The following is a 19,253-nucleotide window of genomic DNA, read 5'->3' on the forward strand; positions in this document are numbered from 1 at the left end:
GTATGTAGTCTTTTGTTCCTGGCTTCTTTCACTTAGCATAAATCTTTTGAGATTCATCCACGCTGCTGTTTAAAATAGCTTTCGGGCTGTATACAGCTTTGGCTCTGGCATTCAAGGTCCATATGACATGAACAGTACTTGTAAGCTTCGTTTGACGATACAGATTATTTTTTCTACCCACAAAGTTTGAAGTACCTCCAAATCGCTGGACAACAGCTTTCTGCTCTTCTTCTCCATTTGCCCTGTCCTCATTCACTCGCTTTTTCTCCCCACAAGGAATAAGGAGAAAGCGTGTGAGGGAGACGCATTGACCCATGTATCGATTCTTTTCTCTTACTGGACCACGTTCCGCCTCCTTTGAAGTTAGGACACCCACCCACGTGAACTTTTTGGCCAATGGGCCGGGAACAGAAGTGATGTCTGCTCCTTCCAGATATCAGCTGTGACCCTTGCTGCCCTAGTAATTATGGCAGCATGTGTGGAGGGGGATCCTGGGTCTGTGAGCAACTGTAATCAGCAGAGACCTCTGCCAAGTGTGTTGGACGTGAAGCACGAGCAAGAAATAGCAAACTTTAGGTTGCGAGTAATTTTAGCGGGGGCCTCTCACTGAAGCACAGTGGCACCCTCGTCGATCCTGACTTAACAAGAAAGGAAGCAAGTGACCCGGCCGTGTGAATGACATCACAATTATTGATTGTCATCGCCCATCAGGAGGTTATTATTCTTTTCCTCCTGGCTTACTCAGCAGCTCCAAAGTGAATGTTCTCCCTTTATGATCAATTGCATCGAAAGACCAAACGTGTTTGTTCAACTTGGTCTCTGACGCAGATGGTCATTCCTCAAAGAGATCATGGCCTTCCTGCGTGGCATTCGATTTTAAACGGAGTGTAATGGGCACAAAGTAATCCCTCCCTGGATGAGAGCAGTCGTCAGCAATCAGGCTCTGGAGCAGACACGTCTAGGGCTCACCTGTGATTCCTCTTCTTCGTGAACACAGCTAGGTTCCATCCTCCAACCCCTCTGCGCGTGAGTCACCTTCGAGCCCGGACATCCGAGAGCAGATGCGTTTGTCCGTACTCTTTTTACTTGAATGGCTGGATGCAGAGGAGGACAAGGCCCTAGAATCAGCGGGAAAGAAGGAGCCCGGGCCTCTAAGTGACAGCACAGAGCCAAGTCTCCCCACTCCCTTAGCCCTCCATCGACCTGCTTTGGGCCATGTTGCAAGCAAGCAATACCCCTTTACTTTCTGAAGCCCCTGAGGTTTGAGATTTGCTTGTTACCTCGGCAAATGTTAGTTATCCGAATACAGAAGCTAATTAGCAATGCTACAGCACCACCGTTTGAAAGCATACGTTCCTTTATTCACACACACACACACACACACAACCCTGTGAGCCCCACTGCGTTTATGAGAAGAGAAGTTACTTACGTGACTTGTCAAAGCCATACACGATAAATGGCAAGTATCAAAATTCATTCTGTGTCCTGAATCTAGGACGGCAAGAGACGGCTACGGTGTCTCGGCAATTTACGGTTTCAGCTTTAGCAAAAATATATAATGATTAACACATGTATACGTATACTTCACGGTTTAGACAGTAGTGGGTTTAGTTTCGCCATCTCTTTAAGGCTTGGTCTCTGCATCTGATGTGATGTGGTCAAGAGGAGATTATAAGCGAGAAAAATTGGGACCCCTCGAGAACAGGCTGACCCTCCGTGGTTGTTGTTGCCTCGGACTCTGGTGATGAAGATACTCTGCGGAAGTCAGTCCTTCACTGCAGAACCGAACGTGCGCATACCTGATACGGGAGTCAGAGGGCCTGAAGGAAGATCCAGGGAAGGTGCGGCCGCTGTAGGTCCGGATCCTGCTTCACACCGATGAGGTCAGTCAGCAGATCCGTCATAATGCATCTGAGCTTCCAAATGGTTAGATTCCTTTTTGGCTTTCTCATCCCCTAAGAAATCTTCCTTATGACCCATGCTAGCCAGAAATTTGCAAGAAAAGCAGTTCGGGGAAATATATGTCAGCCTGGTCAAATTGTCACTTGCAAAGCCACCACGGTAGCATTTAATGTTTCACTCCGTTAATATTGAGCAGTCTGCAGGTACTGACTGACTGGCCAGGGACTGTGTGTTCCCCGCCTCCAGTTTTCGGTGACCTTCCCATTCTTCTGGTGTCCAAGCCCCCGCTGGTGGTTATTTCGCTTTTCCAAAACCATCTTTCAGGGAAGGTGACGATACTGGTCCCAAACACCTCGCAATAGCTTGAAGTCAACGCCACCTCTTGGGGACATCCACTTCATCTGGAAACCACAGGCCTCTGCGGCAGGGGACCACAGAGATGTGGTCTTTGGAAACCGTGCCTGGAGATAGTGGTTCCCAAAGAACAGGACAGGTAGGCCTGGTGGATATAAAGTGATTGTAGATGATACGGGAACATGTTCATTTTAATAGACATGTCCTTTTAGTGTGCAATGGAAAGTTGATCAAGAGATATAATGAACCAAAAGTTTTAAAGTAAATCACTTAAACGAGTGCTTTCAAGCTTTCTTCTGAAATAGTTTCACATTATAAAAGTGTGCATGTTTTTAGATTTACTAAGTAAATGATAGGGAGTTGATATTTAAAAACATTAAGTAAATGCCATTACAAATGATTCCCTGAGATGTCAAAAATCATGAAGGTAAAATTCAAACTGTTGAGCTTTGAAAGTTGCTCCCACATGAGAGAGGTTAAAATCCTGACCTTTATGACAGTCCAATGAGAATCCTTAATTCTACAAACCAGCTAATAACACCCTCTCCTCTGAAGCCCCCAACCCAATTTCTGCAGGCCCCTCTTGTGTGGAGTTCAAGTTCTCACGATCCTGTGTGGTAATCTCCTGAAGGCCCTGATTGTGTCACATGCTTCGGTTTGTGCCGAACTAAACAGAGGGTTGCCCAGACATCAACACCGGGACAGCCCATTCATCGCAGCAGCCACACCTGGATGTTCCAGAAGGCCTTGGAACCGTTGACTACGTGATGTCTTCCAAGAAATCAGGGAGGAAAAGCAGAAATGCCCACACACTTGAACCCCGCCCTTCTCCCAACTCCTTGTACGTGCAAAAACTCAAGACGAATTCTCCTTCTCTAAAATTCTTAGCCAGCTCTTAAAAAAAAAAAAAAAAGAAATCTCTTTGTTCCAAGACTGTGGGTGCCAGAGTCAGAAATGCCAAAAAAGGAGGCCTTCCAAAAAGGGAGTGTGCTTTTTGATATCAGCCTTTCTGCTTATGTACCCGAAGGGCAACCTTGGCTGGTTGGATTTAGGGAAGCAGAAAACAGACTCCGTTGACATTCATTCTTATGATTCAGTCATCTTGGGTCACTGCTCATAGGTTTCTATTCCTTTGTCTCTATGGCCCTGCCTTTATGGAGAGTTTAGGAGTGCGGGACATCCAGGGGCACTAGGGGCTCTCTGGGGCTCATGGCCCCAGCCCAGTCAGTCACATCTCAGAATGTGACTTGCTTTCCTTTTCCTCAGCCTCCCTCCAAACCTGGTAAGGAGTTTTCCTCATGGATCACCCACATCTTAACACAGTTCTTGCTATTCTTGGTGCCAACACAGCATCAGTCAAGGTTAGCTTCCTTGATTAATGGCCGGAGAAGACGGCAGATGCATATAAATAGGCCTTGTCTCATTTCTGAAACGGATCAAATGTTTCTTTAAAAAGATTATTGCAGAAAGTAGACTAGAAGCGATTAGTCGAGATGGTCCAGGTTGGGTTTCCTGAATGTGTTCTGGTGTGTGCATGCATGAGTGAGCAAGCAGGAAGGCCAGTGACTGGGGCTCGGGGGTAATGCATTGGTACATACAGAGGTGGTGATGGATCTGGAAAGGGAAGGACTGAGGAAGAGAAAATTAGTCTCCCCAAATTTATCATAGACCCAAATACTGTTGACCAATGAGATCTTACCTAAGAGTTAGGGATTTCAGTGGTCTAACGAGAAATTTGCTGCTACGAGTGTGCAACTGGCTACGACCCAGTCCCATGTTTTACCACCTCCAGGCCCATCGGGAAGTCTGTTGCCAACGCTTCCGCGGCTTTTTTCCCATTTTGCTTCCCCCTCAGCTCCCCCCCACCCACCTCCGAACAAGGGCAGGAGGCAGACAGTCAACTGTGCCTAAATATGCCTGGTCCAGGCCCATCCCTCATCCCAGTTTGCAAGTCTTCCTGCCAATGGGCCATTTGGCAACCACAGATCATGAAGATTATTAAGTGGAGTGATGGGAGATTTTGACGACAGACTCCTACATTTCAGTCTTCAACTTTTAAAGCGGATTTACCTCTCCGTTCAAATTTTACTGGAATAATTGAGTGGTGGTCAGAACCCAGAGGTAAACACACCCAGCATGTAAAATTTAGAACGGGCTTAGTCATCAATTTCAGAACACCTAGTTCAACTCTTCACTAAATTCATGCTTAGATCATTTGAAATAACATACACATGCTTCAGAAGAAGTCTTTACCCCTTTGATAAAAACTCCTGATTTTTACCACTAACAGCCCTCGCCACACATGATAAAACCATACCTGGAAGGATTGATCCTGGGGGACGATCAAGACCCAGTACCAATGAAGCATCATGAACCTTATCAAGTTATTGGCAGTGAGCTTCTAAGACAAGCTCCTGTTTCCACTGTGCATGGCTGAGGAAGTTGCTTTCCTTTCATTTAAATCCACTATCAAATAACTGCATGCATTTTGTCGCCGAAGCATTTAGGCTGCACATGATTTAGCTAATGACATTTAGGACCAAGAGAACTCATTAACACACATGCTGGTGGACTATTAAAAGAAACCACAAGGTCAAACATGATTTGGGGCTAGCAGAGTATTTAAAAGGCAATGCTGTAAAGGGAATAACTTGATTCACACAATCTTGACTCCGCAAATCCCACAGCCCCCCCTCGCTGACCCCCCCGCCCCCGCCCCAGGAGTTACTTATGTGCAGGGGAACATATCCATGTTTGTGTGAGATTCTGATCTCGAACTCAGCAAAGATTGTCTCCTTGGCTAAATATTTCCATTTTTATATGAATCATGATTGCAGTGACATCATGCTTGGTAAATATTACATAAGGAATTAGAAATTAGTTTTGATCAATCACCCTTAATGGGGGGGTGGAATCATCTCGCTTGAGATTATGAAAGTACTTTACAATATGCTTTCCCACCTCATTATTTTGGTTTCAGGGTTCACCAGCTTTCCAGATCATTTGTATTATGAAAGCCATTAACTGTAACTCTTGTTCATTTCGGGAGGTGTAGATTCTGAGTCACATGTAACACATTTTCTCAAAATATTACATGGCAACAGATTTTTAGCGTCTTTTTGAAACTCTCCCGTTAGCAAAAGTATCTTCTCTTACCATTCCTCAGAGCTATTCACCATTCATCTTGCATGTTGTGAGGCAACTGCTCTCCAAAGTGAAAGATCCCAGGATATGTCTTCTTGGTCTTTCTTAATAAATCATCTGTCAGTCAAATCTCCTTGAACCTAGACAAGGTGTCTCAGCTTTGGGTTTTCCTCATGGCTCAGCCAGTGTTCAGCACATCACAAAATAAAGGCACAGTAAGGACGAAATGAGGAGCTAGGGGGTTGAGTCTCTTTCTAAGTTTTTCATTCTGTGCTATAATTATCCATTTACATATATCCCCACCAGAAAGTACATTTTACAAACTGGGGTCGTATCTCTTTCACCTTTTTATCATGGCACACAAGCACAGAGCCGGATCGAGTTCTATGACTCAAATCTATGTCAGGGTAATTAAAAAAAAATTATTTCTCCTTTTGTACTTCCGAAACATTCTTTGGTGTCAGCCCAAGATATTATCTGCAGGGCTGGAAAGTTGGGAATGCAAAGATATAGAAAAAATTGCTTTTTCTTTTTTCAATTACCAAATTAAGTTCTTTCATCAAGTCTTGGGAGCTAGGATTTTCTAGGAAGTTTCCCTGTGCCTTGGGTAGGGTTTCTGAACGTAGCTAATGGCGCTGGCCTACAAGATTGCCATTGGGTTCACTATGATGGCCACAGAGGGTCCCATTAGCCCCCCCAGCTGGAGGACAGACCACCAGAGGCTGGAACTGGCTGCAGCCACATTTTGGGAGATTGTCATCAGCAAAGTTGAAATGGACTGAGACAAAAGGAGGGGTCCTCTATGAGGTGTCGTGTGTGACAAGAACTATCTCGATATATCTCAAAAATATTGATAACTATATCAATACCGATAGCTAACAAATTGCTTCATTTCTCTTTCTCGGTTACTGATTAAATAGGACAAGTTCTATGAGCTTCCGAAGTAATGAAAGTTATAAACTAACTTTCATTAACGAACTAATCTTTTCATTGATGATATACAGTGTGGATAAGGATCTGGATTTAGCTATAAATATAGATACAGATATAAACAATATCTGGGGCATGCCAGGTGGAGCCAGGAAGAACGAGAGATGTTCAATTCACGATCTGCTTAATGTTCTCAAACTGTGTTTAGTAACGGTAGCAAAATGCCCGCCTTCTCTGTGTCTTTTGTTGTTGTTGTTGTTGTTGTTGTTGTTGTAGTTTAGGAATATGTGATCAGGGGTGGGCTTGCTTTTTCCTTTTTTTAAAAAATATGGATATGGATGTGATCATTCATTTATTTTTTAAGAAAACATTTATGCTTATTATATGCCAAGAGTTATGTTTGGAAGACATTGAGGGATTTTAAACAGAAGAGTGATATGATATTTTTGACTTTGGAATATGAGACATGATTTTGTTTTTCTCCCAGGACTGCTTTCAGATGTGTTCTGCCAGATCCTTTCTTTCTCAACCTTTGACCACATCAAGGAAGATCCTGTGGGTTTCCAGTCACGTTCAGCTCTAAGAACAGTCCTACTTTGACAAGGGACTCGTTTACAGATATGAAAAGTCCAGTAGAAACTAAATCGAAACACCAATCTCACATTCAATCCATAGTTTCTTCTGTTCCTTCAGCTCAGTCCCGACCTGGGGCTTGGAGCCTGCAGTAGGGATCCAGTCTATCATTCCTGTTTCTGGGTCCTCCAGGACTAGACTGGAAGGAAAGAAGAATTAAAGGAAAGGGGGAAAGGTTCTTTTGTGGGTGCATTTCCAGGTTTCTTGAGAAGACTCTGTAAAATTGTACTGTATACGTCTCTGATGTAGGCTGTGTGTTCTAGAGATCCCCTCTAGCAATATCTCCCCAGCCCCTGCCTTTAAGAGTATATCCCGTTCCCTCACTCCTGGTAGGTCAGGATACCTTAAAGACAGCCATAGCCCACCTTCCTTTCTGTGGCACCCATTTTCCCATGAAAATTTGCATATTCCTGCTGGGAGCTCGGGCCTATGCGTTATTTTGTCTCTTCCCCTCTTTGAGTTGTCGCCTGCCTGTATCTCACACGTGCTGACAGACTCCCCGGGGCGTGCAAGTCAAGTTCTCCCTAGAGTCCTCTATTGTGCTCTGCTTCTGGTCGCTCACTCCAAGTTAATGGCATTCAGTAAACATCTAGCTGGGGAGTGAGGCTCCAGTGTCCTTCTTCATAGTCACCTCTATTCGTCATGAAAAATTCTCTTATATCCCACATCCTTGCCTTGAGGGACAGAGCCTTCTCTTCTCTCTAGGAGGAAGAAAGGAGAAAAGTCAAAGCATCCTTTCCCTTCACCCCGGTCCTCGGGGATCCAGCAGAGATGCTGGATACACTGGTGGGAGTGAGAGAACTTAGTCTCACTTGGCCACTGCTCAGTAAGCTCTGGAAGGGAGTGCCTGGTACTTCTACGGCTCCTCGGAGTAACCTATTGTTCTCAGTAGTGGGGCTCCAGACAAATCCCCAAGACAAGAGCAAGACCCCTAGTACACAGTACGGTGAATCTTGTGTACGTAATACCGTGCTGATAGTGTGAAGAACTGACTAGAAGGAGATGAGACCAGAGATGGGGATTTCAGATAGCCATCCCGGTGAGAAAGGCATGGGGTTTGAGCTGAAGTCATGGTAATGAGAGGAGGGGAGGAAATGGGTTCATTCAGGTTTCTGGCCTGGGTGAGCCATCGCGCTGCTGGCAACGACACGACGTAGAGAAAGAAGAGGCAGGCTTTGAGAACCAGCTGGTACGAGACTGGTGAGTTGTCTTTGTCACGTTGAGTGTGATGTCTCCAGGGGATATCAGGCAGCAAAGCCCACGTAGGTGTATCGCACGCGGCTCAAAAGAAGGGTCTGACGGAGGGCTGTAGTTGGAGGAATCCTCAGCATTCAGGGGGCTATGACACCACAGAAGCATTTGGGGTCACCCAGGAGGAGTGTATAACATGCCAAGGAAAGGGGGCCCGGTCAAGCCCCAAGAAGCACCTGCATTGGAAGGCTGGGTTGATTTCTATGGAAGACTCAGAAGGGCCCCAAAAGGTAGGAGGAAAAAGTTCTCTGAAGGATACTGACAAGAGAATGCACCCTCCTTCCTTAAATCCTTTAGTATACGTGTCCCTACTCACCGGAAGTTCTGCCCCTTGCACTTCGTTTTCTTGTCCTGTTCTCCTTTTCATCTGCTCTAAAGAGCCTCCTTCCTCGATCAGCTATTTCATAAGTTCTCGAAATGAAAGACTTAATCGCTTTGCTCCGGGGATTTGATGGCTTCCCCAGCCGTAAGCTCCTGACAAGGGCGTCTCAGACGATAGACAACTAACTGGAGGCATGTTGTTTCTGTTCCTCAGGTAGGCTGCCAGCTTCTTGGGCTGGTGGCTGGGTGCCACGAGGCTGCTGCACTTCCCTGCCACTCTCCCCCTCACACTCTGTAGCTCCCCCTTCACAGTGGGAGCCGGTGCTTTCTGTTCCTTGGCAACCTAGACGCTCAGAGGTTCCGAAAGGCTGAGCCGTCGGTGCCCGGTGCCCGTCAGGTTTGACAAGCAAATGGAATTGAGTGGCTGATTCTTCACGTTGCTGGAAAACACCTTGGTGTTACTGGCCGAGGAGAGAGACAATCATCGGATGTTACCAGTGCTATTTTGTCATGGGGCTCTGAGTGCTCTCTTGAGAGGGGTTATCACGAGGCCCTTATTAATCTCCAAATAGAAAGAGATTTCTATTCTCACCAGTGGATTTCTATTTGGTGGATGGAGAAATGGAGGGGAGAGTCATAAAGAGGGCCGAAAAAAAGTGTTTCTCAAGATACCCCACGCCAAATCGATACACTCGGGAGGAAAGAACGCAATATGTGAGGTCTGGTTTGCTTTATAAAAGCATCGGTTCAGCCAACCACCTACTTTGCTGAAAATAAAATGAGTACTTCTCCCTCTCTGCATGCTTGCCTCTCCCAGCTCCCGGAGCGTAGGTCCAAACTCACATCTGCTTTTGTTTTCCAGTGCTTTTGAAGTAGCGAGCCAACACACAACACCGGCCCTCATGCCAGGATAACCATGCTATCGTGTGGGCAAGCTTTGGGTTCCACGCCCTGTGTGGCTCTGCCGAAGTCCTGGAGGAGGTTGATGGGGAGGCCAGGACCGCTCCCCGGCTTCAGACTTTCAGGCCCCTCCAGGGAGCTGCAGGCATCCACACTGCTTCTTTTTCTCCGTTCTCTGTATGCGTTCCCTGCTCTGGCGGGGAGTCCCTTCTCTCTTTCCAGCGGAACACAGACAATTCCTTAAAAATGCCTGGCAGATATGTGTCTGTGAGCATGTACCTAGATTCAGGGGCATGGTATGCAAGTTCCTAACACCCGCCTCAAGACAGGAGCCTCTGCTACTTTCAGAAAGATCCACGTAATTCCGGTATGGGGGGCAAAAAATCGCAATTTATGATGATAAAGGTCATCAAGTGATTAGAATGTTTTAGGGCAAGGAAGTGTTTTCATACGTAAGCTGCGTGCTTGGAGAGTCAATCTGTAGCGCAGGTTGTACGATCATGACCAGAGCGTAAGTGACATAAGATACAGGCAAGATGTTGTGCATTCACCACAGCGGTGCCTTTGACCAGGCAATAATACTGGAACAAGAGCAGATATTTACTGAGCACTTGCTGTGTGTCACGTGCTCTGAATCTCATCACTTAGCTCTCAAAACAGCTGTGAGGTACAACCTAAGCTTACCACCATTAAAAAACATTTTTTTTAAAGTTTTTATTTATCTATTTTGAGAGAGAGAGACAGATCGCTCACAAGTGGGGGAAAGGCAGTGGAAAGGACAGACAGAATCCTCAGCGGGCTCCAGGCCATCAGTGCAGAGCCCCGTGAGGGGCTCGAACCCACCAACTGTGAGATCATGACCTGAGCTGAGATCAAGAGTTAGAGGCTTGACCGACTGTGCCACCCAGGTGCCCCTGATGACCGCCATTTTACGAATGGACAAACCGAGCTTGAGTTGGCTTTAACGGCTTGTACGAAGTCACCCAACTCGTGGTGGGAAGAAAAGATGGCTATTAACTAAACCGGTAGAATCTGTCTTCAGAGAGTTTTTTCCCCTGCTAGAAATTTTTTCCCCTACTAGAAGATGTGTCATCCAAATGTTCTCATATGCCTCATTTTACTGGAGAACCTGCCAGCTGTAAATCATAATTAGTAGTCACAAAATAAAGTTTCTTTGTTCATAAAGCCTGCATGCACGTAGTCTTAGGCCTAGAAAAATGATAATAAATACTGCATATTTTGCAACAAATATTGCCTGTTAATGATATTACCATAACATTTTAATAATTGTCATGAACCACATTTGTAGAATGCATTCATTTACTTTCTAATCTTAGTAAGCACGATACAGTAAAAGCACTCAAAAAATTGACTTAACATTCTACAGTGTCTCAAGTAATTTTTCTGGATGCAGAATTGCTGGAACACATCCTAGAAAATATTAAGCTCTGATTGTTTTCTTGTGCTTTATCTCTCTCTCCTGTAAATGTAGTTAAAACAAAAGGAATTTTCCATGATCTTTGCCCCATATTTTTTTTAGCAGAATAATAACATATCAACCATTGGGCTCACTTTCCTTCCCATACCTTCTTCCTTTTTTTTTTTTTAATAATTTTTTTTTTAAGTTTATTTATTTATTTTGAGAGAGACAGAGACAGCGTGAGTAGGGGAGGGGCTGAGAGAGGAAGAGAGAGGAAGAGAGAGGAAGAGAGAGAGAGAGAGAGAGAGAGAGTCCTAAGCAGGTTCTGCCAGTGCAGAGCCTGACACAGGGCTAGAACTCACGAAACTGTGAGATCATGACCTGAGCAGAAACCTAGAGTCAGATGCTTAACTGACTGAGCGGCCCAGGTGCCCCATTGTCTTACCTTTTTCTTGACAGAAATTGTTTTGACCTTCCCCATTTATTTTTTTTTTAATGTTTATTTACTTTTGAGAGAGAGAGAGAGGAGAGAGTGTGCATGTAGGGGAGGGACAGAGACAGAGAGAGAGAGAGAGAGAGAGGGAGAGAGAGAATCCTAAGCAGCACAGAGCCATACGTGGAGCTCCAACACACAAACCTGAGAGATCATGACCTGAGCCCAAATCAAGAGTCAGATGCTTAACCTACTGAGCCACCCGGGCACCCCTGATCCATCCCATTTCTAAGTATATCCCAATTCGGCCATCTGAGGCCCCACCATGTCATTGGCCAAACTTTCTCTGTCCATTGGTTTTGGAGCCTCTTCAGGCCACAGATGCCAAGGCTTCATTCCTCTGCTCCCAGCTTGTCTCCTGGCTGCCAGGCTGCTGCTTCTGCTGTGAGCACAAATGTGGTCACCAGTCCACCAGTCATGGCAGCACGTTCCCCACCCCCTTCTCCTTCCCTGTCATACTCGATGCCAAGCTGGAGACAGGCCGCTTACTCACAACAGAAGCGAGACTGTAACTTCTGACAAGATTATACTAGGAATTCGGAGCTAAAGGAAGAAGAGTGCCGCACAGAGACTCTTATTAATGCAAATAATAATATGTAGATTATAACACAGACATTCACTATATGAGTCATACCAATCCACAGGGTCATTCTTCCAACCACCTCCCTGTTTAGCGCCAGCTCACTCCCACGCAGCATAGGTAACATCCCTTCCCCTCACCCCAGCATTTTAATCCAGAGGGTTGGCCAAAATTAGTGTAAAGAAAGGAGAGAGCTGTTTCGTGACCCAATCTAAAGCCAGCTTCCTTCTTTCTTTAAAAAAATTTTTTTAACATTTATTCGTTTTTGAGAGTAAGAGAGACAGAGCATGAGTGGGGGAGGGGCAGAGAGCGAAGGAGACACAGAATCTGAAGCAGGCTCCAGACTCTGAGCTGTCAGCACAGAACACGACGTGGGGCTCGAACTCACAGACCGCGAGATCATGACCTGAGCTGAAGTTGGACACTTAACCGACTGAGCCACCCAGGCACCCTTCCTCATTTCTTTCTTAGGGCCATCTTCTCAAGGATGATTGACTATATAAATATTCCTTCCTTTTTAGGAAATATCCTGCCCTTTCCACGGGTGTGGTCAGACCTAAAGCCTCAAGAAAGGGCTGCTATAGCTCCAAACCAAGAGATTTACCAAAGCCTGTGCTATTCACTTTTATTTTATTTTATTATTTTTTAATATGAAATTTATTGTCAAATTGGTTTCCATACAACACCCAGTGCTCATCCCAACAGGTGCCCTCCTCAATGCCCATCACCCACTTTCCCCTCCCTCCCACCCCCATCAACCTTCAGTTTGTTCTCAGTTTTTAAGAGTCTCTTATGCTTTGGCTCTCTCCCTCTCTAACCTCTTTTTTTTTTTTTTTTCCTTCCCCTTCTTCATGGTCTTCTGTTAAGTTTCTCAGGATCCACATAAGAGTGAGCACATATGGTATCTGTCTTCCTCTGTATGACTTATTTCACTTAGCATCACACTCTCCAGTTCCATCCATTTTGCTACAAAGGGCCGTATTTCATTCTTTCTCATTGCCTCGTAGTACTCCATTGTGTATATAAACCACAATTTCTTTATCCATTCGTCAGTTGATGGGCATTTAGGCTCTTTCCATAATTTTAAATAACATGATCTGTGAGAGAACAATCAAGGCCACAGTGAACGTCACCAAATTCTTCCTGATTCCTTTTCAAGCTCTCTGCCACCGAGAAGGAATGTTTAGCTCACGTCTCTGTCACGGTTCTGTTTCCCCTGCAAACAAACACTCAGTGAAAGAGCCACAAGATGGTGAGCTCCAGTGGTAGAACAAAGCATGGTCAACACAACCCATTAGTTAATCTGTACCATTAATCCAAACTTAGAAACTTTTCCATCTTTGCAAGAGACAAAGATGTGCTGAAAGATGCAACACGTCCCTGCCGACCAATACGGATCTGCTTACCCCCTTTCAGACATTTCCCCAAGGTTACTTTTGCCTCACTGAGCAGGCTACTCCGCTGTCCTTTCCTGGAACAAAAGGACAGTGAGCCTCAAGGGTAAGTTTAAGATTCCACTCTCAGAAGGCTTGAAAAATGCTTAAAGCCCCCATAAAGAGTTCAAAAACATTTAAGGCTTACACACGATCAGGTTCAGCCTGCGGCATAAGCAAACTTCTCGTCTGTCTTTAGATCGTCATCCGAAAACCACAAGTAACGTCTTACGTGCACCTAAGAAGCCATGTGGCTCAGTCCTGCCCTAGATCACCCACTGGTAGGTGTCCCTTGCTCCCTGGCCTTGGGCCACCACGCTGCAAGGATCCCACCAACAGACCGGACCCAACAGCCCATGGATGAGGGGAATTAAGGGGATTCTTCTGGTCCTGCTGACCATTCCGTCCTTCTATTCAACTTTTGCCCCAGCAGTAGGTGGGGCTCAGTGGAGCACCCACTCTGACACCTAATTTCTGCCAATATTCCTACAATAGAAAGGGAACAGTATCCGCAGCCTCTCGTTTTCTTTACTGCAACCAGAACTAATAATTTAACCCACCCCAGACATTTGTTGGAAGAAATAAATGGCATGATTTACCGGAAAATACTTTTTTTTTTTTTTTTTTTTTTACAAAATGCTATCCAAATGTTAATTGTGATTATTATCTTCTATGATAAAAAAAAATTGTGGGTTTATTTCAGTTCACTCTTTTAAGTACCAAACTGCTGTGTCTATTACAGCCTTATGAAATTCTACTCGTGGTCATGATTTCTTGGGCTGTTCCTTGTATTTTCTCCAGGTTCTCTCCCCTGAGTTTTGTAGGCACTTAAGATGGGAACCCTACTGACCTACCATCAGGGCTGTTGGCGAGAGCTGCTTTATTTTTCCAATTACAGAAGTTTATGATACCTGAAGATCATCTCTAAAAAGTCTTGATTCCATAATGATCTTGTTGTTTTTGAAACATCCCCCGAGACTCTACCATATCCAGGACTCACATCTACGGTTGCTTTGAAATTGTAGAGTTGATCAAAATATTTGGGGGAACCACTGAGAAGTAAGTATAATTTTTAAAATCCGTGTGGTGTCTGAGTTAGTGTCCTGGCCCCTGATCTGATACCTAAACCAAGTTTTGCCTGTGGGAACTCATTCTACACAATTGTCTCATTGTTACTGAACACAATGTCTACGATGATCCTGAAAATTCAAACACTCTTCCCAGAGTTATCTCTTTCGACCCCCGCCTTATTTTTCTGACCGAAATGTCTAAGGTTTCTTCTTCGCTCTTTTGTGAAGCATGAGAATCCCGAAAGGTCGATCTCTGAGGCTCTCTCTTCCATCCATTTTCACGTTCAGGGAATCTTTGTAAAAGGCTGTCAGGTCCTCCAAGGGGTGTGTGAGACGCAGGGTCATCTTAGAGTTTTATGGCGTTGAAGAGATCCAACAGACACATGTCAGAAGACACCACAGGGGCTCCCTTGGTCTGCCTAGGCACACCGTAGAGTAGCTTGAACTGGACTCTGAGGGTGGTTCTAGTGAGGATAAGCTCCGTTCTGCTGCACTAGCAGATAAAACTCAAGATGCGAGGATGACAGTCCATGGCTCAGTTGTGTGATGGCCACGCCCATCGGCTGGGCTCTCCTCCAAGCACTGATTTGGGATCCACGTTTGTCCATCTTGTGATGCCACCAGATCACCATGTGGCTCCCCGGGGGTGCTGTGGCAGGGGAAAAGAAGGCAGCACCCTGGCTATTCAGTGTCTCATCGTGGAAGAAACAGAAGTCATTTATGCTCACCTATTGTGGGCCAGGACTAGCCAGGTGGACTCGCCAGTCTCTAGTCAGCTGGAAATTGGAGGGAAGCCCCTGGAGTGTAGAGTGTATCACTGCAGTCACGTTGCTGGCTAATTCCTTTGATGCCGGTCAAATCTGACTCCCGTGACTGGCACGCAATCTTGCTTCCACTTCCCTGAGAAAAATCAAGTTATTATGATACTTTCTTCCTTTCTCAACCCATAGTTTTCTTTTTCTTTAAAAATTTTTTTTCGGGGGTGCCTGGGTGGCTCAGTCGGTTAGGCGGCCGACTTCGGCTCGGGTCATGATCTCGCGGTCCGTGGGTTCGAGCCCCGTGTCGGGCTCTGTGCTGGCAGCTCAGGGCCTGGGGCCTGCCTCCGATTCCGTGTCTCTCTCTCTCTCTGCCCCTCCCCTGCTTGCTCTCTGTCTCTTTCTCAAATAATAAACATTTAAAAAAATTAAAAAACAAAACTTTTTTCAATGCTGATTTATTTTTGAGAGACGAAGAGAGACAGAGCAGCCAGGCTCTGAGCTTTCAGCACAGAGACCTACATAGGGCTCGGACCCACAAACTATGAGATCGTGACCTGAGCCGAAGTCTGACGCTTAACCAACTGAGCCACCCAGGTGCCCCCCGACTAGTTTTCTTTTTTACCTCAACAGAGACGTCCTGAGGAAGAGTCTTTCCTCATTTCTGGAGTAGGTGCTCCATAAATAGTTACAGAAGAGTACCGAGAATGTCCATATATTTAAGCAGTAAAAACTCTGATATCTTAGAATCATGTTATAGAATTCTAGAGAGAAAATAAGGGGACAGAAGGGATAGTTGAAACAAGGTTGGTGGGTCTTCATGACAGATGAAGCTGCTTACTGGGCAAATAGGGTTTATTACACTGTCGTGTCTACTTTTGTGTGTATGCTTGAAATTTTTCATGAAAAACAGTAGAAAAAAAGAATCCGATGTCTCACTTCAAACAAAACTTGAATAAAATGGTTGCTTTCAGAGACAGACACCCCATTTCAAACAGCTGAGTAGAAGAGTTCATTCTAATAGGTTAATTTTAGGATACTGAAAGAATAGAATCCAAGAATATTTTTTGGCTCTCAGCCCATGGCTCTTTAAAAACTGGGAATTATACACATTTTCATTCACGGAAAGTTTCTCAGGGTTATTTGTAAGTGAGCACGGACTTGGTGGGGCTCTTGGGCTCTGTGACATGGCTCCCCCCCAACTTGAAACGCCCTATTTCCACCATGCTATTTCTAGACCGTGATTCGCTGACATAATTTCTCTAAATCTATGCGGAATATTAATATTTCTATTCTGTTTAATAGCTTTAGTCACGAGTGTAACCTTTCATTGTCCCACCTCCCCTTGCTTTTCGACACCTTCTTTGTATATGAAATCATTTTTTAAAAATAAACCTTTTATTTTAGAATAATTTTAGGTTTACGGAAAAGTCGTGAAGATGGTGCAGAACGTTTCCGTCTACCCAGCACCCGGTCTCCCCCGTTGTTAAAATCTTACCTCATCGTGCGACACTTGTCACAACTAACGAACCACAATGGATACATTATCAGCAACTAACGTCCATACTTTACTCAGAGTTCCTTAGTTCGACACGATGTCTTTCTTCTATTCCATGACACCACCTGCAATACTGTGATACATAGTCATCGTATATGAAGTAATTTTTAAAAGAACATTTGTGTTTCTCCAATGCATGGGATCGACTCAATATTTTTCCCCGAATATTCGTCTGGCTTGGGAAATGTATGGTTCCCTTTGAAAATACTTTATTGATTCAAAATCTGTCTTCTCTCTGAGCATCCCATTGTGAATAACGTTTTGAAATTTCAAGACAGGGGAACCCCCCCCCCCCCAACCCTCTGCCCCAAATCCTCTATCAATTTGAGTTGGTCTGTGCTTCAGGCTTTGAGTTCATCAGGACTTTTCTAAGCCCCACACAATGGAGACAACCCAGAGTGAGATAAAGTCCCATCCATTAATTTGTCTGCCTCCCCTCCTCAGTGTAAATTAGTTCTGAATCCCCTGAGCAGTTTTTGCTAAAGGAGAGGAGAGAGATTATAGCTCCCAAAACTTAGTGCATGGAGGCCTGGTGTCCAAAAGCAGGAAATTATGTTCCAGGTGCAAAGCAAGTGGCACAGAAGATGCCCCAGAAAGGGAAGGGGAAGGAAGAAAAGCCCCACACTGGAGGTGTCTCACCTTTGACCTTGGATATCCAATCACACCCATCCCAGCGCTGGCCACAACTGACTTCTTGCTAGAGAAGCAGTGACCATGTCTTTGCTGCTAGAAGAGGGCAATCACAGGAAGGCAAAAGCTTCAAAGTCATTACATTAAAATTCTCCTTCTTTAAATGATTGTGCCCAGGATGAAGCTCCAAGGCCAGTTTTGGACAGCCTGGGCCCGGCTTTCACTCACTTTCCCTGAAAGGAAAGCCACGTGTGCAGGAAGGGACGCTTGCCAACCTCCCATTGTTCAGAGGGGCCTGCTTGGCTCAGTGTCAGGACAAATATCCCCGCCAAAGTCTCTGACGCCCAGTGGACAAGCACACTTTCTCACTGGGATGTCACCACATCACCTCCATTCTGTCCACCTGGGCTGCTGCTCCCACCAACCACTTCGGCCCTCGTGATGATGCTGGGAAATCACCAGTCATGCTACCAGAACACCCGACTGGAGGGCGTGCAGCCAAACAGCACTCCAGCCTGGTCAACTATGAAAACCGCAGCTGAGGGGATCAGAGGGTGGCTGAAACGAGCAGCACCGGGCCTTCAGTGTTCCAAAAGGAGCTGAGCAGCGGACAGTGACCCAGGAGTCATTGGCCACTTTGCCCCCGGGAACAGTTGCTGATTCTGGGTGCGGGAAAAGAAGCTGAGCTTTCCCCAGGCAGAGGCCCCCACAAAAAAAGAGAGAAACCAACAGAGATGGCAGCAGTCATTTTGGCCGGAAATTTAAAATTAGATCTGATGAACTAGGATCCTGGTGAGAGAAGTGTTCAGAGAGCCGAGCCTAGCACGTGGGTCGTCGTTGCCTGTGAGATATTTCCCTAATGCCGGGAGTTTGAGAAGCTAAATGGGAAGTTTCTGAAAAGCATATTTGAGTAATTGGTAATCTTGCTCTATTGAAGAGACAAGGATCAGAGTGCGGGATCAACCGGAAGGAGGTGTCCCCATGAGATCAGGCTCTTGCTGTTGGCGTTGAAGGTAGAATTGGCAGAAAAAATGCAGAAGAAGGCCCCGTTTAATCTGAATCGCAGATACACAATAAACATTTTTATAACTATGATCCAGATACTCGGTAGGACATACTTAAAGTACAAAATTATTTGTTGCTTATCTGAAATTCAAATGTAACCATTTGTTTTTGTAATTTGTACGTTTTAGATCCGTAACTGTTAAATCTGGCAACCCCACTTGGTAGACTCGTGGGGGGCCGAACGGTGGCCTCTGAAGCTGTCCACACGCTAGTCCCTGAACTTGGGCGCACGTTACCTCATGAGGCAAAAGGGACTTGGTACGTGTGAATAATGAAGAATTGTGAGACAGGGCGGTTATCCTGGACTATCCGGGAATCACAAGGGTCCTTGCAACAGATGAGCAGCGATGTCAAAAGCAGAAAGAGGCAATGTTAGCGCGGAAGTAGAGAAATAGACTGGAGGCTGGCACACTGCTGGGCTTGAGAAGGACGAGGATACCATGAGCCAAGGCATGCGGGTGGCCTCCAGAAAGGAGAAAAGGCAAGGAGACAGATCCCCCTAGAACTTCTTGAAAGGAGGGCAACCCTGTCCACGCACTGATCTTAGCCCAGCGCAAACTACGTCAGTCTTGCCACATACAGAGCTGTAAGGTAGTAAACTGTGTTGTCACAAGCCACTAGGTGTGTGGTAATTTGTTACCGCAGCAACAGAAAACAACAGGGTAGCAATAGGGTTAGCCTTGAGGAGGAAAGTTCCTCAGAGGTCAACGGAGTCTTAGCAAAGCTCCAACTCGGCTTCTAATGATCTCGTGAATACTTGGATTAAGATCACCACCTGCGGGGCGCCTGGGTGGCTCAGTCGGTTGGGCAGCCG

General features: G+C 45.5%; 1 long non-coding RNA gene across 2 annotated transcripts; it reads right to left on the reverse strand.

Annotated features, from left to right (window-relative positions):
• Positions 1-7,370: 7,370 nt before the first annotated feature.
• On the reverse strand, positions 7,371-19,020 carry LOC132682140 (uncharacterized). 2 transcript variants are annotated; one of them, XR_009611497.3, is made up of 5 exons: positions 17,384-19,020; positions 16,685-16,817; positions 15,812-15,950; positions 15,160-15,331; positions 7,371-7,664 (listed from the first exon to the last, which is right to left on the reverse strand). It is a non-coding gene; the product is annotated as an uncharacterized LOC132682140 (long non-coding RNA). The 2 variants fall into 2 exon arrangements; XR_009611496.3 differs by lacking the exon at positions 7,371-7,664 and having other exon boundaries at positions 13,384-15,331.
• Between the last annotated feature and the right edge of the window lie 233 nt (positions 19,021-19,253).

This window comes from Panthera onca, chromosome A1, assembly GCF_046562875.1.
Source record: "Panthera onca isolate mPanOnc1 chromosome A1, mPanOnc1 haplotype 2, whole genome shotgun sequence".
NCBI lineage: Eukaryota > Metazoa > Chordata > Mammalia > Carnivora > Felidae > Panthera > Panthera onca.